We start from the raw sequence: 24,814 nt of genomic DNA on the forward strand, positions 1-24,814 counted from the left end.
ATGATATACAGTTTTGTCAAAATGTCCGCAAATTTGCCCTCTCTAACTGGAATTTCTCCATGACTTATTTGACCTAATGATCTAGAACATTGCAATTGCTCCACCCCAAAGGCAATTTCGGAGGCTCACTGGGCCGATTTAAATGGACTGTGGTTACTCTTCCACCCCCGTCAACACCTCCACCTCCCCAAACGGAGGCTGGTAACATGCACCTTCCTGTGGTGGATGCTGCTCTTTCTCTCTTAGTAAACACATGAATGCACGAGGGTCTATGGAGGCCACATCCAGGGCTGAGGTGGAAAAAGCTTGAAATGATGCTCAGAGCAACACTGTGAAGGATGACTATGCGGAGTTCACTGAAATGACCGTGCGCCTTTCCGAGAGCCGAGGGCTCACTGACGACCATGGTGAACTTGCGTACATCAGAAAAACGGGTAGTCATTGTGAAGAAGCAAGGGTCAGCCGCATAGTCTCCTAGCAATTTTACTCAGTGTTTTGATGAGTTTGATGGGCCTTACCCCTGATTCGATGCCCTGAATTTAATGCAGCACCCAAAAAGTGCTTTGTTTGATTAGTTTAGTGTTACTTTTCCATGCTTTTTAAATGTTCAGCTTGTGTGAAGACATTTATTGAGGTAAATGTGGAATGTAACCGGGGCATCCTGTGCCAGTTTTTTAGAGGGGGCACCAATGGTCATCCTGGCTTACTTGGCTTACTAAGTGCAATTGAAAGCACTTTTGCACTGTTAGAAAAAAAAGTGCAGAAAGCTGCCACTGTGGTGTTACCACTTTAAAAGGTACACCTTTGTACATTATTTACTCCTAAAGGGTGTATATCAGTACCTTAAAGGTACATATTACCTAAAGTATACATATTAGTACTAAAATGGTACAAAGTCAATATAGAAATAGTACATATTAGTAGTTCAGTAGTTCCAGTGACCGCTTTAGTACCTTTTTTTTCTCAGGGTTTGGGATAACTAAGTTGGTAGTTGCTAATGTAAGGTTATAGTTTAGGGGTGCAGGATTTGATTAGCGTGCAACGTGACATCGGTTCAAATCCCAATTTTTTATTTATTTATTTATTTTTTTAAATAAACCAAGCGAGATTGCATCTGAACTTGACAGCCAATGATCACTGTGCATTTTCACTGTATGAAAAAGATCAACTTTGACATCCATTTAGTGTTCCAAAAAAAGTGCTTGGATAAATGACCGATTATACAGTTTTAAAGCAAATCATCTGCGGGAGGTGCATTAAAAAATTATTTATTTATTTTTACATTTTCATTTGTACAAAAGGTCTTTTTAGGTTGTAAAAAATACAAATTGTACAGTACATTGCATTAGGAGAGAGAAACTCTTAGAAACTAACTGTAAATTAGTAATATTGTAAAAAAGGTGGATAAATTAGGGAATTTACAGTTTGAAGCAAATCATTTATTTAAAAAATATTTTACATTATATATTTTCATTTGTATAAAAGAATAATAAAAATGGTCTACAAATAGTTTTTAAAGCTACTTTACATTTAGAAACATTAGAAAGCAGAATGTCAAATTCTGTAAATGTCTTTTTTTTTTTCTGCAGATCCCCTACCACCCCTCAGTTTGAGTATTTCTTTCATCTTTTATTATGAAATGCTATTTCTGTGACTACAGTCTTCAGCCTACTGATACCACAAAAATTCTAGAAATTTTCGACCAGTGCTTGTATTGATCCTGTTCATTTCTTTTTGTGAAAAAGAGAAAGGGTTTATATATTCTGTTTAAAAGACAGGGTTTGATTTATCATGCAAACAATCTTTCAGAGCCACTGTCCTTCACTATTATGCATTAAAAATTTCCAGTGAACTAGTTAAATCTGAGCAGCTTTCAAACGGAGCCATGGCATGTCATTATCTGTTAAAGGCTCATGTTTCAGATGTGTTTGCACTTCAGTGCAAGTGAATTGTTTACCCTCATCCCTGAAAGACTGCCTCCAGGTACATACAGCCACACAAAGGTTGCATTATTTTTACAAAAGCCAAAGGTGAAAAGCCAGGTTAGTCTCATTCTAATTCGGTATCCGAAATAATTAACGGGAACACTGCAGGCAAGTTCTTAAAAGAGCTCCTGCGTTGTTAATTTTATTTTCATTTATTAGCACGTTTTTCCTGGAGGTATTTACGCTAATGAGGTCTCCGCAAGCAGATGGGTGATCTTTATACAATCTGTCAGTATATTATTGATTTTTGGAATATACTTTTCAGGGAAGACAATGGCACACTCAGACTCTTCACAGTGGAACAAGGCGATCTGTCTGCCACCGCTTCGTTTATTTGTAGCTCGGGCTGCTATTTTGCTAAACCCAGACTCCATTGTTTGTGGGAAGGCCATGTGTTGACTACGCTAGAACGCCGGTGATAAATTTTCCTCTGCATAAAGCATTCAAAATGGGCTCTGTGCTGCAAGCAACTGTTTCAATTACGCCACTTCGGTTTGTAATGAAAGAGGGGGGAAAGCCACAATATGCTGCAAAATATAACTAAACAAAATTTCATTGAAAATATGTTTAATTCATAAATCACACTGGCATCTCTGTGATTCCCCTCCGAGTGAACCAGAGGGCCTCTCTTTTGCTTAAGTTCTCATTATGGTTTGTTGATTGTGCAGAATTGGAGAACTCCACAACAGTTACGGGAAAGAACCCTAATCGGTCAAAACCCAGTTGGCAGAGATGATTGTCCAATAAAATTTGAGGCCAAGAGCCTCTGTTTTTCAGTAACCCATGATTTACACCTCCCAATACAGACAGTAATAGAAAGGAAAAAAATATGGCTGCTTCCACGACTGTACAGAGAGTTTTTATTATTTATTTTTTAAAGTTTTTATTTTATTTAATTAATGGAAGCTTTTTGAATGTACTTTATTTGAAATTCTTACATTTTATTGTCTTATGCATGTATTTATTTATTTATTTATTTATGTATAAGAGCATACACAACACATACATATGTATAAGAGTATAAACAACATCAGTCCAGATTTAGTTGAATGGATCTTTAAATGTCTTCTAAATAACTATATATATATATATATATATATATATATATATATATATATATATGTGTGTGTGTATATATATATATATATATATATATATGTATGTATATATATGTGTGTGTGTGTATATATATATATATGTATATGTATGTGTATATATATGTGTGTGTGTGTATATATATATATATGTATGTATATGTATGTATATATATATATATGTATGTATGTATATGTATATGTATATGTATATGTATATATATATATATATATATGTATATGTATGTATGTATGGCATGCCATTCAGGAAAATTTGAGTATATGGAATGGAATGAAACTTGATTATATGGAATGACAGTTTGAATATATTGAATGAAAGTATGAATATATGAAATGAATCTTGAATGTATGGAACGAAACTTGAATATATGGAATGAAACTTGAATATATATAATGAAACTTGAATATATTGAATGAAAGTATGAATATATGGAATGAATCTTGAATGTATGGAATGAAACTTGAATATATGGAATGAAAGTATGAATATATGGAATGAATCTTGAATGTATGGAATGAAACTTGAATATACTGAATGAAAGTTTGAATATATGGAATGAAAGTTTGAATATATGGAATGAAAGTCTGAATATTTGAAATGAAAGTCTGAATATATAGATTATAATTTTGAATGTATGGAATGAAAGTCTGAATATATAGAATAAAAGTTTGAATACATGGGACGAAACCTGAATTGGGTGGATGATTGACATTAAAGAGTATGTAAATGTTTGAAACAAGTGAATGGTTTCTTACAGGAAAAAAAAAAAGAAAGAACACTTGCACTTGTGTAGTTCTGTAGTAATCTATATCGATGCTATTTTTGTCGACAAATAAAAATGAGACAAATTCCCAGTCAGAACTGACGTCCTGTGTGATAGATGTGCACATATGAATTGTAACGTTCTGATCTAACCGCGGGAAAACTCTGCGCTGTTGCATGATCTACAGGCTCGAACAATCGTGCTTCAAACTGATTCAAATCGGTTTTCAATAAATGAATAGCACACATTTATGACAGGCAACTGCTTATGAACTAATGCTGATTAATTATAGTGATGTTTACTTTACAATGTTTATATGGTAAAGTGTTTTAGACAGTAAGAATGCATATTTTATCTCCCTCATGAACTTGAATGAACAGCCTGCAAATAAGAATTCCGGTGTATTTCGGTCTTGTTTCGGGGATTCCAATCACAGGAAGGAAAGACTAAGGACATTATTTGACATATTATTCAATAAATAGATTTTACTATCAGGATTATTATAGTTAACTAGAGCCATAAAAAGTATGTATTAGGCCCTGATGAGCACATAATTGAGCTCTATTTTGTCTTTTTGCACTTGAATTGTCAAAAAACACACACAATTGTCAAACTGTCAGTTTAGTCATGTATTCAAGTAACAGTTGTGTGATACTTACAGTAAATGCTTAATTAATGCATTACAGTTGGAAATTAATGCATTAACAAACTCAGTAGATTTTAGTCAAATAAATCTACTGTATTTTTAGTCGACTAAAACTAAAGCAATTCAAATGACTAAAATATGACTAAAACTATATGGAATTTTAGTCAAAAGACTAAAACTAAATCAAAATGCTGTCAGAATTAACACTGTGCGAAATGTCTGAGATGATGGGATGTACACTCCAAACTGTTTGTATTGTTTGTTTGGAATATGATCAGCTGTTGCCAAAATTTTTAGTTCAACAAAGTATTGGAAAATTTAAGGAAATTATATTTTTTAAAGTCATTCAATTCAGAAAACTATTGTTCTGATAACAAGGATATAACTAGCTACTGTATATTATTATTCATTAAATACTGTCAAATTTGCATTTTAATTTCATACACTGCAAATTTCATTCTATATATTCAGACTTTCATTCCATATATTCAAGTTTCATTCCATATATTCAAGTTTCATTCCATATATTCAAATTTCATTCCATATATTCAGACTTTCATTCCATATATTCATACTTTCATTCCATATATTCATACTTCCATTGAATATATTCAAGTTTCATTCCATATATTCAAATTCCATTCCATATATTCAAACTTTCATTCAATATATTCAAGTTTCATTCCATATATTAAAATTTCATTCCATATATTCATACTTTCATTCCATATGTTCAAGTTTCATTCCATATATTCAGACTTTCATTCCATATGTACAATCATCATATTATAAATATCATAATTTCCTGAACGGCATGCCATATATATGTATGTGTGTGTGTGTGTGTGTGTATATATATTTTTTAAGGGATTTTAAAAATAGTTTTTAAATGGATTGTTTCCTAATAAATACAATTCTGTCATATGTGATCATTTACTCACATTCATGTCAGTCCAAATATTTATGCACAACAGAAAATGTGACATTTAAAAAAAAAAAAAAAAGAAATATTGTTAATTCATTACATGGATAAAACATTTTTCAAGTGATAGTTTAATATAATTCAAAATATCTTCTTTTGTGTTTTGAAGAAGAAACAGACAAAGAAGTAATGACAGAATATATTTTTATATGGATGAATTTTCAAATAAAATATAATTTTTAATATCCACTTATATATATTATATCCTCTGTCAGTGCAGGTAATAAAGTCGACTTAATGGCAATACTGAGTCTTACTCAAATTTGTTTGAATGCTGGACATAAAGTCTCTTAAAAATACAGTTTATATAGTATAAAGTCAGAGCTTCAGTACGCCTGTGTTTTGAATGCCCTACGAGTCTCCTTTAACGGCTGCATCAATAAAGCTATTCCTGTTTTAATCCCTCCTTTTTCTCTCATGGATTTGTAATGAACTCTTAGTCAGACAAAGGCAGTGGAAGACAGAGTCTCAGTGGTTCTGTGCTTTGACCCTGGATCTGTGACAGTGACAAAGGAAGATAGATTGCACTTAGACCGCATAGAGGTGACCTAAACAGCATTTAACACCAGCCTCCCAAGGTGTACATAATAAAATAAGAAGGGACACCTTTTTCTGAGAAATTAAATTACATCTGCTTTACATCTGAAACGGCAGGCTGGGAAGACTTTTTTTAGCGGGTTCCATTCAGTCGCTCGTGATGTGCTGGCTGTCTGTGCTATTGACTGTGCCAAAGTTGATGAAGTCGGTTATGCGACGTCCTTGTGAAGAGCATGTTATGTCTACTTTCTTTTTACTAAAACAAAACATCTCTTTTGGTTCTATGTTGGAGTGAAAGACCCCTTGAGAGCAGAAAAGCACACTTTTAACAATAAACCTTCACGTTTTGATTATCTGATTGTTAACCAAGGTCTTTATCTACCAATGCTGAAGAGGCTCTCAAGGCAAAATGTTTACTGCTGGACTGCTATGTTCATGTTTTCAAAATGAGGGATGTTTATCCGAGTGGCTTGCTTAACACTGAGAGGCCATGATGGTTATTTTGTCTGTATGCGTGGCTTTCAGTCGCAAAGGCCACTATACAGTATATTCATAACTACAGTATCCTTGTAGTAAAGGGTCATCATCATCTAAGAATTTTTCAGACTCGATTAAGGGGTTTTCAGACTTTTCAGAGTTGAAATAAAAGAAAGAAAGGCAACCATTTTACTGCAATATTGGCTTGTAATTTCAAACAGTAAATAGACTGGCTCTATACAGGAACAATGTGTCAGCCACAGCAATTTTAACAATTTAGCAATTTTTTAATTCGATTTACCTTTAAATCACTTTGCCTGCGTCCTGACCCGGAACCAACTTTTTCATGGCTTTCTTACTATGATTTGTACATGAAAGTATATTTCATTTAGTTCAAAAGAGTCTTTTTTTCTTTTAGAGACATAACAAATTTTTTTCAGCAAGGATGCAGTAAACTTTCTATACATCAAAGAATCCTTGAAAAAGTTTCACTGTTTTCACAAAAATTTAGCAGCTCTGCTTCTGTCATTGATATTATTAAGAAATGTTTCTTGGGTACCAAATTATATTAGCCTAATCAACAATAGACTGATTTCTGAAGGATCATGTGACACTGAAGACTGGAGTAATGGCTGCTGAAAATTCAGCTTTGCTATCAAGGGAATAAATTGCATTTTTATGATATCTTGAAATAGAACATTTTTTAAAATTGTAAAAAATGTAGTTTTTACTGTATTTTTGATGAAAAAAAAATCTCGGTGAGCATATTTTTCAAAACATTAAAAATCTTCTAAACAGCAGTGGAAATGTTTTCCATAAAAAAATGTTTTGATACTTTTTTAAAGGTTGAGCCTAACGAATAAAGTCTAGAGGGTCAAGTTCTTCAAGTTGGGACAAGCCAAAATAACCATTTTCAAAAGGGAATATAGACATTTGATGTTTTTCCAAACTAGCTAATTTTTATGTTGTTAATTTTGTTATAAAATGGTTTATTGAACACATCTAGTAGTTTGGATGTCAGCAAAACAAGCATTTGTGCTTCAAGTAATGAGACTGATGGTACGATGGATGTGGCACTGGATATAGCCCATGTTTTGTAGGTGTTATGTCACTTCCTGGACCACATACTGTTCCTTTGCTTGTGTACGGCTAATTTTTGTTTGACTAAAAGTGTCCTATTGTAGCTGGATGTCTCTGGGCGACACAAACACAATGCATCTGCTCGTGTCCTGTCAGCCAGAATAATGTATTCAACACAGTTTTTAGCTAGGAGCAATGATTAGAGTAGAGATCCTTTCATTATCAATCAGTGCAGATTTGAGTTCGTCTCCACTGCTTCTCAAGGCCCCATGCCTGATGGTTTCGTAATGATAATCTTATCTAACACATTTGCCAGTATATTCATAACTACAGTATCCTTGTAGTAAAGGGTCATCATCATCTAAGAATTTTTCAGACTCGATTAAGGGGTTTTCAGACTTTTCAGAGTTGAAATAAAAGAAAGAAAGGCAACCATTTTACTGCAATATTGGCTTGTAATTTCAAACAGTAAATAGACTGCTCTATACAGGAACAATGTGTCAGCCACAGCAATTTTAACAATTTAGCAATTTTTAATTCGATTTACCTTTGAAATCACTTTGCCTGCGTCCTGACCGGAACCAACTTTTTCATGGCTTTCTTACTATGATTTGTACATGAAAGTATATTTCATTTAGTTCAAAAGAGTCTTTTTTTCTTTTAGAGACATAACAAATTTTTTTCAGCAAGGATGCAGTAAACTTTCTATACATCAAAGAATCCTTGAAAAAGTTTCACTGTTTTCACAAAATTTAGCAGCTCTGCTTCTGTCATTGATATTATTAAGAAATGTTTCTTGGGTACCAAATTATATTAGCCTAATCAACAATAGACTGATTTCTGAAGGATCATGTGACACTGAAGACTGGAGTAATGGCTGCTGAAAATTCAGCTTTGCTATCAAGGGAATAAATTGCATTTTTATGATATCTTGAAATAGAACATTTTTTAAAATTGTAAAAAATGTAGTTTTTACTGTATTTTTGATGAAAAAAAAATCTCGGTGAGCATATTTTTCAAAACATTAAAAATCTTCTAAACAGCAGTGGAAATGTTTTCCATAAAAAAATGTTTTGATACTTTTTTAAAGGTTGAGCCTAACGAATAAAGTCTAGAGGGTCAAGTTCTTCAAGTTGGGACAAGCCAAAATCACCATTTTCAAAAGGGAATATAGACATTTGATGTTTTTCCAAACTAGCTAATTTTTATGTTGTTAATTTTGTTATAAAATGGTTTATTGAACACATCTAGTAGTTTGGATGTCAGCAAAATAAGCATTTGTGCTTCAAGTAATGAGACGGATGGTACGATGGATGTGGCACTGGATATAGCCCATGTTTTGTAGGTGTTATGTCACTTCCTGGACCACATACTGTTCCTTTGCTTGTGTACGGCTAATTTTTTGTTTGACTAAAAGTGTCCTATTGTAGCTGGATGTCTCTGGGCGACACAAACACAATGCATCTGCTCGTGTCCTGTCAGCCAGAATAATGTATTCAACACAGTTTTTTAGCTAGGAGCAATGATTAGAGTAGAGATCCTTTCATTATCAATCAGTGCAGATTTGAGTTCGTCTCCCACTGCTTCTCAAGGCCCCATGCCTGATGGTTTCGTAATGATAATCTTATCTAACACATTTGCCAGAATATTCGGTTACATATCAAATTCAGCCATTCTCTCATCATTCCAGTGGCCCCAAGAAAATAGAATCATTTGTGCTTTCAGCAATTATTGATTGGCCCCGAGCTCAAAAAGTACTGCCCATTATAGTTATGCTATCCTGGTGTTAAATTGAGTTTTAAACATATACATAAATATCACTTTGCAGTCGTACACTGAAGCATTTGGTTGATCAAGAGCCTGGCTGTTGCCACCAGTTCCATTAACATGCTTTTAATTCACAGTTTGTTTCTGGCCCAATGTTTTTAGGGTGTTTTAGGGCTGGTTCATACCCATCAGGCTTACTAGTAAAACACTGTGACAAGTTTCCAGCGTTCTAAAGTGACTGGAAATATTCAAATGTATACGTGCTTCAACATAGTGATGGGAAAAACTGCTGTAATTTATAGAAGTCCACTTCTTCTCCTGCAAGAAGTGCATTACTCTGTGATTCACAAACAAGCTGGCTATGACTTTGAAAGTGCTTTGAAAAATCAATAAGGCCTGATCACAGCTCGTTCTGTAAGTCCTCTTCATCACTTGTGTATAGCCAACCTTTAGCCTTGGGCCGTTGCATCTTGCATCGGGTTCCTTTTGCTCCTTTGCGTAGGTCTGAGTGTACAGACACGGCTAAATATAAATCAGGTCAGAACCGAACAACTGCGGCTCGTAAGTGGGAATCTGGTCACTTATGATCAGAAGAAACCTACATGGATGACGGGGCCACAGCGGAGCTGATGTCTCAGGTGGAAGCCTGGTTGAATGGTGGCGTGGTGCCCAGGGGAACGTGTCTCGTCTTGGACTACAGAGAAAGGGGGCAGTGCAGTGCCTGGGGCTGGTGTTCATCAACAGAGGGACCTCTTTGGACAGAGTGCCAAACACACCGGGCAGCAAGATCCCTAGGCTAATAAATAATACGAGTTTTTAATAATGAATTAATTATTACTCTCCTGCTTTCATCCTTGTTGACTGAGATGGACAAATTAGCACAATCTTCACGGGCTCTTGTGCCTCCAGTGATGTGGGAGCCATAGGCAATTTTGGTTCCTTCAAGCCTGACTTGGCACCATAAGCTCTATCTATCTATCTATCTATCTATCTATCTATCTATCTATCTATCTATCTATCTATCTATCTATCTATCTATCTATCTATCTATCTATCTATCTATCTATCTATCTATCTATCTATCTATCTATTGGGCATATCATCATTTTTTTCTTATTTGTCTATTTATTTGTACTATATTAGTATATTTAGTATTTGTATATTTACTAAGAAGAACAAAAATTGTTGTTAATAAATATACTATTAACAAATATACTAATATATAATAATTATATTTACTGCTACAACTACTAGGGTTGTGACGGTGAGGAAATTTTCTCACCGGTTATTCGACGTGTGAAAACCGTAATACCGGTATCACCGTGGTGGGGGGTCGTTTGAGTTTTCCCTCTTTTCCACGATTTCCTTCGGTTTTAAATAGCTTGTAAAATCACCGTGCGCATTTTATTTTCACTTTTAAATTAGCGGCAATTCGGCTATAATATAATAATTCAATTCAAGCAACAACAAAAAACAAGGTAGAACATAGCCTATAACGTTTATTAACTTTTATCTGATCTGTGATGCGCGACTGTCATTCGTTCGATGTGCTGCATTGAGCAGCCGTGTTCAGTTTTAATTGTTGTGTCTGTTCTCTAATCTGAACTAAATGATTTTTATTACTATTAAAAAAATCAAAATGACTGTGAGGGATGGTGTCGCGGTGCGTAAGTGACGTAACCGGTGTTGCAGCTTAACTATCACCGCCAACACCGTCTATCGCAGCAAGCCTAACTACTACTACTACTACTACTACTACTACTACTAATAGTAATATAATTATTAATTAATTATAATAACATATTAAACAAAAATAAAAAATGCAAATGCAATTTTATTAGGTCAGATGGGTGATAATAATAGTAATTATATTATTTATTGATGTTTATGATCTTTTGCAATTCTGTTAGTGATCATTTTAAATTATTTTTGTAATTCCAATGAACACAACAAAAACTATTATTGTTGTTGTTGCTGTTGTAAATTAGGACAAGTTTCTCTGAATAGAATTACAAAAATAATTAAAAATTACTGTAATATTTATAATAAATATTACATCTGTTAAACTGTTACCAAGCTCTTATTCTGTCTGCCATTGGTCAAACAAACTGGCAGTCCCGCCCATCACTAATGCTATTGGTTTAGCCTGTTTTGGGCTGGTGCTTGTACTGCCATTTGTATTAAGCTGAGATATGTGAAGATATTTTAGTATTTGAAAAAATTCACATTTAGGCAGTGAACTTTAGAGCTATTCTTTGCATGTATTCTAAAACATTAATAAATTAAGCTATTTTCAAGCAAACAATTTTCAGGCAATGTTTACTGTGTAATTTTGTGGTCTAATTTCATTCTTCCCTGTAGAACTGGCCCACAGCGGTATAATTCTCTGTAAACATTCCATGTCCTTTGTCTGTGCAAAGTACAAATATGAGTGGGACACTGGAATTTAAGCATGTGCAGGCGAAGGCAAGACGAGACAGTGTGGCAGTATAAAGGTTACTGCCATGTTTAGTTGTTGACTAGGAGATCTGGAATGCCACTGTCTTAATGAACTCTCCAGAGAGCCTGACTCAGAGGCAGCAGGTTGAGTCCGTGCTGGGAGAAAGACTGAAATTAGTTATTTCTCCAAATAACCTCTGATGAAAGCTTGCCGCTGACTGCCTTCCTTGTCACCAGCTTCTCAAGACAATACACCAATTAGATAAAGCTGCATTCTGGGCCAGATCTTCCCTTGGTGTTAGGGAGAGGAGAAAGAAATTGAATAATAACTGAAGAATGATAAGATTTTCCGCCGTTTTGTCTGTTTAAAAATACAGCTATTTGTTAAAACTCATTATTTTTGTCACAAGACATTTTAAATGATAAACCCCTAGTTAAATGTTTATATATATATATATATATATATATATATATATATATATATATATATATATAGAATCGCTACATTTTAAAGCACTACAAACCCAAGAACTGAACCCCGAAAAGAGTCCACTCAGTCAGCTGGTTCTGAGACTTACTAACCTGACTAACTCTACTAACACTAACCAGTCTCAGACCAGCACTGCTTCTCACCCAAACATCAAAATAAATCAAATTATCAAACAATCTAAAAATATATATCTGGAACATTGGGATCAAGAGACTAAAACACAAAGTAAATTACAACTATATCGGACCATAAAATCAAATTATGAATTGGAAGATTATCTCCAGAGTGTCAGAGACACAAAGCAGAGACCGATCCTGACCAAGTACAGGCTCAGTGAGCACAGACTAGCCATCGAGACCGGCAGTCACAGAAAGAGCTGGTTACCCAGAGAGCAAAGAGTGTGTGCTCACTGTGAGACAGGAGAGATCGAGACAGAGACGCACTTCCTCCTTCACTGTCATAAATACATATCAATAAGAAACCTCTACTTCAACAAACTCACCAACTTAATAAAGAACTTTACAGCCATTAGTGAAACAGAACAAATAAAGATAATACTAGGAGAGGGACAGACAGCAGCACTGGCTGCGAGATACGTGTGGACGTGCCACAGCCTGAGAGACAGCAGGTGAATGTACATAATGTGTGTAATATGTGTATTACGTCTGACCTCAAAGCGTTTCCCTACTGTCTGCCACAGTGCCCTCAGCTTGTGTGTGTTTGTGTTAAACACTGTGGTATGAAATGTTCACATAATAAATTCTTATTTGTTACACTGTTTATTTAAGTTTATATTGTTATAAGGTTTTTATTCTATTATTTTGATCTTTTCATTGTTATTATATTTCTCTACATATATTTCAAGCTTTGGCAATATTGTATTTTTTACAGTCATGCCAATAAAGCAATATTGAATTGAATTGAATTGAATTGAATATATATATATTTATTTGATGAGAAAATTATGGAAGTCCATTATTGCCATGGGATAAAAAATTATAGGTAATTATAATTTGTCTCATGATTCTGACTTCTCTTTTATTTATTTATTTTTTTTTTCAATAGTTTTTCCAGAATCGCGAGATATAGGCTAAACTCAGAATTATGAGGATAAGACAGAGCTGTGAAATAGTCGCAATTACCTTTTATTTATTTATTTATTTATTTTTTTATTCTGTGACTGAAACAGGCTTCCATAGAAAACAGAGCTGAAGAGAGATTCGAGTTTTAATTTAACAAGAGAATAAGTGATATTGTTCATTAAACCTGGCAATCAGATCGCAATATCACGTTGTTTAGTCAATTTTTTTTTAGGAGCAGAATAAAAAGAACAATCTGAAGGAAAAAATTTGGTTCTTGCCACATTAGAAATAGCAAGCGTTATGATATTTTGCTGACGAGTAAGAATAGAGAATGATGGAAAATTTTCACTTCAAGGTCACTATCTTGAAAATGACGGCTGATTATCTGTATAGCAGCCTCTTATTTCACAATTTGCTGTTTTGATCAGTTTCACCTTCTATGTAATGAATGCAAAGAAGACCTCAAATATGAAAGGAATTTAATTTCATCTGTGTATAAAACACACTTCAATTAGCTCCAGCGCTATAAAGTGCTTCTCCTCTCTTTTTTGTGCATCGGCAACACTAAAGCATCAGAGAAACGGCAGCAAAATGTCATTTTTTAAAATGTTACGTGACATTTCTAACCCAATCTTAGTGCTCATCAAGAAGGTGGTAGCATCATATTTAATTCCATTTAACTTAAGGCTGCGTGAGATGCTCAAATAATTGCATACATTTGTCTCTTGATGGGAGTGTACCGTAAGTAATCAAGCATATTTATTCGCCTCGCTTACCCTTGGGATGGGAGGAGAACAAAGGTGAGGGGCCCAGTTGAAATAGAAGCCCTGAACCCAATCTACACAGGTCCAAGGAACCACGGCATTAGCCTGGCCTCTCCAACCCCCAGTATTAATGACACCGAGGCAGTTTACATATTAATGATTCAATGTAGTTTTTAATATGCTGCGCAGTAAATCAAGCAGTTTGCGAATGCTTTTATCTCACATGTATTGCACCTTGAAATATGGTACGGTTTGAAGAAGCCTTATCCTGTGGGTAGAATCATCTACGAGATCTTCATTAGAGGCAAGGTTGTTTTATGGTTTAGGAAAATCCTTTTAATTCGCACACAAACAAAAACCGCGGAGCCGTTCCGATCTCGGTCATATATGGCGTCTTCGCAAGTGCTGCTTTTTTTAATCACACAGATTCGGTCTTGATGGGTATAATAATTAGAAAAATTCCCTTCGGCCTCCGTGCGACTCGCCCTCGGCAGAATTTGCTTTAATTAAAACAAAGAAGAGACGTCCAACAGGGGAAATAAATCAAGGTTTGTGGGAGGATTTGAACCCCTCTCTCTTTGAAGGATAGTGTAATGGCGGAAAAAGTTCTTTTAGGATTTAAAAGGTAAATTGGTCTTGAGGCCAGGCGTCAGCTGCTGGGATCAAACCGTATATATTTCCTCATTACGCTGATTGAGAGATTATCCCCTGCTGGGTCCAGGAGAACGCTAATAGAAGTGAGCGTAGCGTCTTTGCTAAAGTGTGTGGGTTCTGGTTTGGTGTATCGTTAGTGCCACTATTACTGTTATTTATATTTAGGGTTAGGGGTCTGTTTGGAAAATTCTACTTTGCTGTGTAACTTGTCATGCACTGGTTATGCTACAGAGAATCATGAGCTAATAATGGTCACATGTTTGATTTTTAACCCAGTGGATAGTAAAATTGACATGTTGAAGCCATGTTTGGGGTCCAGAATGACATGGGAATTGGGGTCAGCTATTTTGACTTGGGCCAGTATGCATCCATCCTAGCAACCACATAGCAACATGCTTAAAAACGTTCTAGCAACTGCATTACAATTTTATGGCTTTATTAAATGTGTTCTGCCATGAATCATGTGACTGATTTGTAGATCAGAAGAGAAAAATGTGGGATATATGATACCATTTTTAAAAATTCTGTACCAAGTGTCAGTGCTAATAGCAAAATTGCAACGATACCAGTTGCAAAATAAAAAAAATTGTAGAACAAATTTTAACTCATAAATTGCTAGTAAATTTCACAATTAATAGAAAAAAACAGCACATAACGCATTGAATTAAACATTAAATTTGGATATTTTTTTACAGTGTATTAAATCTTTGAAAGCCATAATTTAACATTTTAATAGGCCTAAAGTTTTTGTTGGTCATATATTAACAATGATTCCAGAATTGGATCGATACAATGAAAAACTTCTAATTAACAGATGTCATACAAATCTTATAAAAATATCATATTTAGTTTTGCTATTATTTAGTGTGAAACAACTGATAATACAGAATATTTGCTCTGCTCATGTATGCTGTGTGAATACATGCCGTGATTGGACGATTTTTGTGACTGCTTACGTCTTTCAGCATTTCTGCAAGTTCAGACAAGTGGAAGGAAAAATAGTTCCTGGCTGACCTAACTATTTGGTAAAAAGGTTGTGATAGACATTCATTTTCATTCTAAATAATACAATCACTAGTTATTTTATTTTATGTCGTCATATTTAAAGATGTAAGTATCGATATTTCAAGATCAATCTGTCCATTGCTAGAAAAAATGTCCTCTTTTCTCTCCTTCATTTCTCCCTTATCTTCTCTTCTTTAATCTCTCAGAGTCTTTGTAGCTTTGCATGTTCCTCGATCATTGTTTATCCAAATGCTTCATTTCATGGGCTGTGTTTTATCAAGCCCTAAATAATAAACTTTATCTGCTCATATAGGTATGTAGACTGCTGTCTGAAGGCGACGTTTTGTCTGCCATTTCACAGAGCCGTTTCTCCTTCTGACCTACAGCAGCCATTTCCTACGCTGACTGCCTCCTGTAATTGAAGGTACTTGTGGTGATTTCACACAATCAGAGTCTCACATTCAATGGGATGAAAGTGATTCAAAGATGGGAGGCCCATTTGAAAAGCTTCATAGGAAATCGTCAATTATCTATACAATAGGTTACTAATACCTGCCCTCCTCCTTGTGCGCTGCCTATTTCCACATTATAGATTTATGGCATATTTTCAATCTATAGGAGCTGTATCTGCAATGATCTGACTGAAGCCCTCATCTTTTAAATCTTTTGTAATGAAACTATAGAAAATGTCTTCTGATGGGCTGATTCTCATCCTGGACTCTCTGTGCTCTGATAGCGTGAATGGTAGATAACCTCTGCTGCTGTGATATCGATAATACTCCACAATCTACCCAGAACGAAATTTAGAGATAGCTGGAGAGAAGAGAAAGTGGACATTACCGCACAGATAGAACTTTAAAGCCATAGGGAAATGGCCAATTTAAAGCAAATTAAAAATGAATTTTGTTCTTGCTAACATGTATTTAATAGGGTTTGTGACTTTTGGTTGGCACATTGCATTTAAACTTAAAGATAGTTCACCCAAAAATAAAACTTCTTTCTTCATTGCAAACCTGTGTGACTGAATTTCTTCTGTGGAACACAAAATTTTGATATTTTGAAAAATCTGTCTGTCTGTCTTGTTTATTTCTTCCATGCAGTGAAAGTCAGTGAGGTCCAATATAGTGTTTTTGGACCCTAGTGAATTCTGAATGTTCCATAGAACAAAAAAGTCAGACATATAGAGTAAATGATGAGAGAATTTATTTATGGGTGCACTATAATAGGACATAATATCCCAGTAATTTCAGAATCTGGGTAGTTTCTTCAGCATAGCAATTAGATTAAGACCGAATAAAGACTTTTTGCTCCTATTTTTCGCCCCCAGTTATTTCATATATGCTTCCACTAGACTATAGGAAAACATCTCAATGTTGAATATGTGCTCAGGTGTGCAAAAATACCAAAGTATGTAATCAAAAGTCAAAGATTTTGAAATTAACCCATTCTTTTTTTGTCATTTATTGCAAAACTGAATTATCCAGGCAATGCGATAGTTTTTCTTTTTTTCTTTTTTCTTTATTACAATCATGGTTAGGCATAAGCATTGCGCTTTGTGATTTTGTTTAGGATCTTAGAATAAATGCTTAAGATGTGATACCATTTCGTATTAATGTTATGATATTATGGCATCTCATGTAACCTGTTAGAGCCATGTAAGGAATTTCAGGAGAAACATCTTCGACAAAGTTCACGCTTAAATGAAACATAACTGGGATCTCCATTAAGTCTCGTGAGCTATGAAAGAGCAACGTCTGAGCAATAAAAAGTTTCCTCTGGGGGATCCATTAACTGCTTCATTTGCACGCAACAACATATGAGAAGTGGAAAAGGAGGGGGTTTTAGGAGCTTTAGGATATAATTCACAACAGAGTTATTTTGATGTATCTGCTCTGATGCTGCCGGAGCTCTGGATTCTGCCTTGGGAAGCACTGGGATCATGGGACGGACTTTTTAAAGTGTAAACCCCTTTTTGAAATCCTGTTATTGGCTGGCATTGGTTTCAACCCTTCGAAAACAACATCTTATTTGAACATATACCTTAACTCACCATGCAACAAATAGGTTTATAAAATGCAGTTTTTATATTTAATCTCAAGATGTTGAATATTGTTTTTCCTTTTTTGGTGAAAAGTCTCCCTTTTCATACGAAGGGTCTACTGGGAAATTAAGTGTTATAATGAAAAGCTCTCTTCTTCTTGGATAATATTAGCACAGCGTAACACACTTTAAATTATTCACATCAAAAACTCATTGTTTGTTACTTGACAGCGGTGGAGAGGGATGACGGCAGAGTGATGAATTATACATCAGGCACAAAGTGTCTCTGAATGAATCATTGAAATGGGCTGTTTAAAATGTAACTGTGTACTTTGTTGCAGTATGTCCTGTTTGTTGTGAGGTGACGGAGTCTTTGTATCACCTCGCTCTGATGTGATGTTATTCACAGCTAAGTAGGCGACCTCGCATGCTAAAGAATATCATCACACCTCAGAATCCAGCAAGAGACTGTAGAAGCAGGAAGATGAATGTGGAATCAGTAAGAGACACAAACAGCTCTCTGTGTGTTTGTGTTACATCATTGATTTAACAGAATCTTACATCATTACTGGTGCATTATCATGAGAACCACTGGTACGTTAACATCATATACTAAAACAAGTTGGGTCATTCCTGTTATGCAGTTTTGTGCTCTCTTACTACACAAGCATAAGATTTTATTTTATTTATTTTTTAGAAATATTAACTGGATACCTGGATATTAACAGGACAGAACTACAATAAGTAATTTCTCAATTAGAGGTTAAGAGTTTTCTTTTGGGGGGGGAAATCACATTAGTTTGTGATTTCCATATTTCTTGGTTGTTTTAAGCCATTTATGAAGGGCATTTGTGTCATATGCATTTATTTTGTTGTTGTTGTTATTATTATTATTTTTAAAAACATTTTCCCCCCCAATTTTTTTCCCCCAAATTTAATATTGAAAATTAGAAAAATTGTCTTTCAAAATTTTGTAAATATTTTATGTAATATTAAGCCATCTATTAAGCCATTTATGTAAAATGTATAATATTACTGGGGAATTTATATTATATATATAAATTATATTATGTGGTTTTATATATTGGGGTTTTATATATATATTATATACCTAAAGGTTGCGAGTTCGAGTCTCAGGGGGGAGTGAATGTACAGTGCTCTCTCCACCCTCAATACCACGACTGAGGTGCCCTTGAGCAATGCACCGAACCCCCAACTGCTCTCCAGGTGTGTGTTCACGGTGTGTGTATGTGTTCACTGCTGTGTGTGTGCACTTTGGATGGGTTAAATGCAGAGCACAAATTCCGAGTATGAGTAACCATGGGTCACGTCACTTTCACTTATTATTATTATTTTTATTATTTTTTGTTGAGTTTATTTTATAGTTTAATCAGATGTCATTGTAACCATTTTTAATGTATATATTTTAATTTAGAAAAGGCAAGAATGTGCTTTCTTCCAAAAATATTTAATATTTCATGCAATATTAAGCCATATATGATGAGCATATGAAAATGTATTGCATATTACGATTGACCCTGCTGTTTGACGGGTAGCTCTTGTAGTGGAGTGGCAGGAAGTGATGAAACGTCTCATGGCCTTGTTGATCACATTTCCTGCTCTGCAGGCCTGCAGCACTGATGTGGAAGATATAAGCACGAGGAGTAAACAGAGGTGCAATGAGAATACCTAATGAATGTTCCATTAGATCAGCTTAAAATATGTAGCATGCTTAAAACTTTATAAAGCAAGATGGTAATTACCGCTCACGCTGTGCAGTAGGGCAGTTCCACAGAAAGTCTCTTAATTAATTCATTGTGTTAAGTTGTTTTATGTTAATCGCTGATTGTGAAATTACCACCAAGTGTATCACTTTAACTAAATGGGAAAAATGAAAAATGCATTAAAAAACACATGCGGTTACTGCAGGGTGATTAAGTTTGGGGGCAATGATTCACTAAATATTTAACAGCTTTGCCTGGTACAAAGTATATCATGAATTATAGATTAGGAGAATTAGAATATCTTGATGTAGAACACTGTTTAAAGAATTAACCTGCAATAGGGAGGAGCAATTACCATTGTAATAAATGATTTTGCGAGCGAAGAAGGAGCCACCATTCTTTATTTTTAATTAATTTCTCCATATTATCACAAAGAGAGAGATTCTCTCCCCTCATTACTCTCTGCCACTTTTGGGGTCCTTTGTTCCTGATAAATGGGAGTCCGTTTGTGGAGAGGCTTGTCGTGCACAAACCTTTCCTCCTCCCACTAATGCTTCTAGTACCTCTAATGTGTTTTATTTTAAACTTATATTCATATCACAAACATAATTTGTAAAAATACGTTATTAATGGCTTCTAGCCTTGCGGTGTGCATGTGATATTTTTGTTGGGCGAATACTACGGCCTCCCCTTTGTGGTCCGTAATGGGGGCTGTATTTAAATGAAGGTCATTCCCCTGTGGCGAGGAAGGGATAGGGGGAGCTTCTTAAACAAACGGTCTGTCCAGAAGACCCTTGCTCAGAGGATAACGGTCTGGCCCTGCTTGGGATGCGAACAGAGCCAGTTAATTGGCTTTCCATAGATGCAGGTTGAGTCTGACCCAGACGGCTCTTTTGTAATAGTCCCCGCCCCTCTCTCACCTCTACACCCCTGCCCCCTGCTCGAGTGCTGCACTACTGCTGTATACCACCAGCCATATCTGACCTGAGTCCACCATCTGGGCCTGTTTAAACAGAGATAATGTTTAACTAGAAAGTGTTGTTTCAGACAGGGCACTATAAGAGTGAAAAGGAGGGAGTGGCCTGTATCATCTATAATAAGGCCGAGATATTTAGATACAAATTTACCATGCTAAATAGGCGGTGAATGTAGAAAATGAGGATCACTTGGTGCCCTTGGTAAGACAAGGGGGAAAATATATTTTTAACAATTTAATAGTTTAATATTTAAGTTTTAAAAGCCTTACTCATTTGTTTGGCATAATAAGGAAATTCGCAATTTAACTAGCTAATGATTATCTTGTGATAATTACCATTGAATGGAAAGAACTACTTTGATGGTTTCGTCATTTCTTTTGTCTTTAATGGCAGCTTTTTCAGTTTTTGCAATTTATTGTTCAATTTTGAATGTAAAATAGATTTCAAATAACATCAAATAGACTAATTTGGCATATGAGGCTTGACACATTTTATAAGAGAGAAGTATGAACGGACGGACGGATAGATAGATAGTAGGATGGATGACTGGACGGAGAGATTAAAAAAATATATAGATAGAAAAAGGTAGAGATGGTTGGATGGACAAACAGAGAGAGAGAGATGGATGGACAGAGATAAAAAATATATATAGATAGAGAGAGGTAGGGATGGATGAATAGATATGATGGATGGATTGATGGATGGATGGACAGAGAAATAAAAGAGATGGATGGATGGATGAATGGATGGATGTGTGTGTAGATAGATAAAGGTTAATATATTTTGTATGAGTTGAGATATTTCATTTGTATTTAATCACTTAATTCAACAGTTCATCTAAGGGGGCACATGCATGGCACTTTTGCTCACTAAATCTGACATGAATACTTGTTTTGCTGTTGCAGAGAAAACGAACAACTCTTTTGGTTGCTAAATTAATCATCAGACCTTTATCATGCTACTTTTAGGATGTTCAACTCGCTTTAAACACAGGTTTTACCTTCCGCCCCATGTCATGAAAAACAATAAGAGCACTGATATCAAACATCCTTCCAATTGTTTTGATTTCCCTGGAGAATATTGAGGTGTACAGAAACACAACACCCAATAAATAAAGCATCAACGTCGCATAAAAAGGAAACAAAATAGCAAACAAATATGACACGACACAGAAAGTCAACATTTGGATGAAGCTCATTTAAAATTTGTGTTGTTTGCTGATCCCTGTGTGTCAAGTACAGTGATATGGAGCTGTTTGGGTTTTATTTTGTAGTTTAATTATAAAACTGTCAAGAACGTGTCTCGGATATATCCGCTGTGTCTCGGGCATATATTTCTAGGCCAAGTTCCATTATCTCCCATGGGTCATTATGATAGCACTCGTGTATTAGTAGTTAAGCACCTTAACGCAGTGTAAAGAGAAACAACACGGCCAATCCAGACCTTCACCTACGGATACATCCCTGAACGTCAGAGCAATTCGAGCAGTTCATCTGTAGATGCTTTAAAGATTCATGAGTAAGCAAATATGTATTCAGGGCTGTCATTCAAAAAGGCTAATGCATTATGGGTAAGGGCATAGCTTTGAACAGTACAGCAGATGGTTTGAATCCAATATTATTAAATGAGCAAAAACACATAATTGGAAACAAGCCTACGTATATTACCAGTCAGACTGGGATCAATAAGATTTTTCAACACTGTTGACATAAATCTCTTATGCTCACCAAGGCTGCATTTATTTGATTAAAAGTACAGTAAAATTATAATGTTTGAACTATAATTAAAATTCAGAATGACCATTTTCTATTTTAATATATGTTTAAATGTAATTTATTCCTGTGATGGCAAAGCTGAATTTTCAGCAGCCGTTACTCCAGACTTCAGTGTCACATGATCCTTCAAAAATCATTCTAATGCTGATTTAGTGCTCAGTTATTAAAAATGGTTCTTCTTATTTTCAATGTTGAAAATTTTCGCTGCCTAATATTCTTGTGGATAATTTTTTTAAGGATTATTTGATGAATAGATAGATGAAAAAAGCAACATTTATTTGAAATAGAAGTCTTTTTGTAACATCATAAATGTCTTTCCTGTCACATTTGACTGTCAATTTAATGAATCCTTGCTGACTAAATATATTCTTTTTTTTTATTTTTTATACTTACCCCAGACTTTTAAATGGTTGTGTATCACAATTTCCGCAAAAATATTAAGCAGCATAAACAGTTTTGCAACAGTGATGATACTAATTGAGCACAAAATCAGCTTATTGGAATGATTTCTGAAGGATCATGTGACTCTGACGACTGGAGCAATGGCTACTGAGAATTCAGCGATGCATCACAGGATTATATGACATTTTAAAACTTTTAAATGATGCTTATTTTCACAATTTTACTTTTGAAAAATCTTTTAAAAATGTTTACTTATTCCAAACTTTTGACCAGTAGTAACATTCACACTCACATTACAGTCACTATACATCTCCTTTGTTATTTTTCATGGAATTTATTTATTAGTAGTGAATCGTGAGTTGTCTATGTCGTTTTGATTAGCGGATATTTCAAAAGAGTGTTTGTGCATTGTGCCTTAAGGCCTAAGTATACTTCATTTTTTGTACGCGTACGCTAGCGTATGTGAACAGTCGAACGCGTAGCCTTTCAAAGTATACTCCATTTGAAGTTGTGTTCGAACACGGGCGGTCGGCGCATGCGCTCTAGAAAGCTTCAACCATGTTCAGTATCTGCTCTGTTTTCCCCGTTAAGTCATGACTGATAACAAATACTTTTGAACTCTTTTAAACCAAAGCTAAGCTGTCTCATACCCTCTCGCTCAAAAGCGCTTGTCAATATGAGCGTCTGTTGTTGCAGTATCTGCTATTTTGTTGTCCGTCTCTTTAGTTTCGTTTTCAACTGTGAAACAACGGCCCGGAACAGTGTTGCCACCATGTGGAAAAACGGATTACTGCAAAATAACTTCAGTGTGCATGTGCCACCTGAGCGTGCAAAGTACACACAGTTACAAACATCCGGTGGTGCACGTACAGTACGCGCGTACTGTTCTGATGACGCAATTCGCATCACGCACTGTATACGCTGTCCCTCTCGTACACGTAAAAAGTATACTTTGGGCTTTACGGTGAGTCTGTGCCTTCATGGTCTTGTGTAATACCCAGGTTCCATTTTTTATTGATGATTTCTCTGTACTTTATTTGATTAGATTTTGTTGTATTTGTAGGAGCGTAGGTGCAAGTGGCAGAGACGTTAGATCCTATTTTAGATGTGAGGTGTGAGCCTGGCAACCTCTCGTGGTCTCGTCCAACTGACCACCCTCCATGCTTTGTTTCTGTTTGACCTTTGGTCAAATGCCGTGCTAAAGCCCGCCAACCTTTTATGTGAAATGTGTAGCGTCTATCATCACGTTCCCGGAAAACTGATTCCCTCCATCGGAAGTCCCCTGAAGGCTTATTAAACCCGCGAAGAAAAGAAATGAATAAATTCTCAATGTGTTTCTTAGTTGAATGATAATGTTGTGCGAATGGTATATGTCTTGAAAAGAAAAAAGAGAAGGATACTTGAATATCATTATAGTTCAATGTGGAATCCTTTGACACCAATGAACATCTCCAGCTAAGGCAATCTCAGAGGCCACACCAGCGGGATGGAAAACACTGCCGTTTGATGTTTTCAATCATTCTCCAGCCTTTGTGTCTCTCAGCCAGTCCCTGCAGGTTGACTCTCTCTGAATAACATGTTTTTCACTTTTTGAAAAAACTTCATTTGAAAGGAAAGCCTACTGTTGAGTCTCTGCATGTTTACTTTCATTAGCTTTGGTCCTCTCTCCCTACAGAAAGTCACATGGTCCTACCTCTGTTGCCAAAGGGGCGGAGCGGTGGAGAAGCCAAACGGTACCCTTTAACTGCAGTAAAGCCTGGGCGGCCGGGATCGTGTGATGTTCTGCCGCCTTGCGCCACACGATAGCGTTCGTAGACGGCAACTGGCTGGCCGACGGGGTCATCCGTGTTGCCTGGCAGGCAGATCCTTGCCTACAGCCAAAGAACAGGCTCTCATTTATAAGCTAACGGCTAATCCTGGCACCCCCCCGTAAACACACCGCCGGTTATGTTGCGGCTTCTAGACTCTGAGAGGCTAATAAAAAGGCAAAACAGAACAAGGGTAGCTAATATCCCTCTAACCTTTGACCTTCAGGGCGTCCCGTAGAGGATGATTGATGCCGTCATATCCGAACAAACGCAGCCTGACAGTTTTGGGACGATTACCCCA

General features: G+C 35.7%; 1 long non-coding RNA gene across 1 annotated transcript in view; it reads left to right on the forward strand.

The window, feature by feature from the left end:
• The window catches only part of LOC131532962 (uncharacterized), a 93,071-nt gene that overhangs the window by 66,811 nt on the left and 1,446 nt on the right, over positions 1–24,814 (forward strand). The gene's annotated exons all lie outside the window — the stretch shown is intronic.

Source organism: Onychostoma macrolepis, chromosome 24 (assembly GCF_012432095.1).
Source record: "Onychostoma macrolepis isolate SWU-2019 chromosome 24, ASM1243209v1, whole genome shotgun sequence".
Taxonomy (NCBI): Eukaryota; Metazoa; Chordata; class Actinopteri; order Cypriniformes; family Cyprinidae; genus Onychostoma; species Onychostoma macrolepis.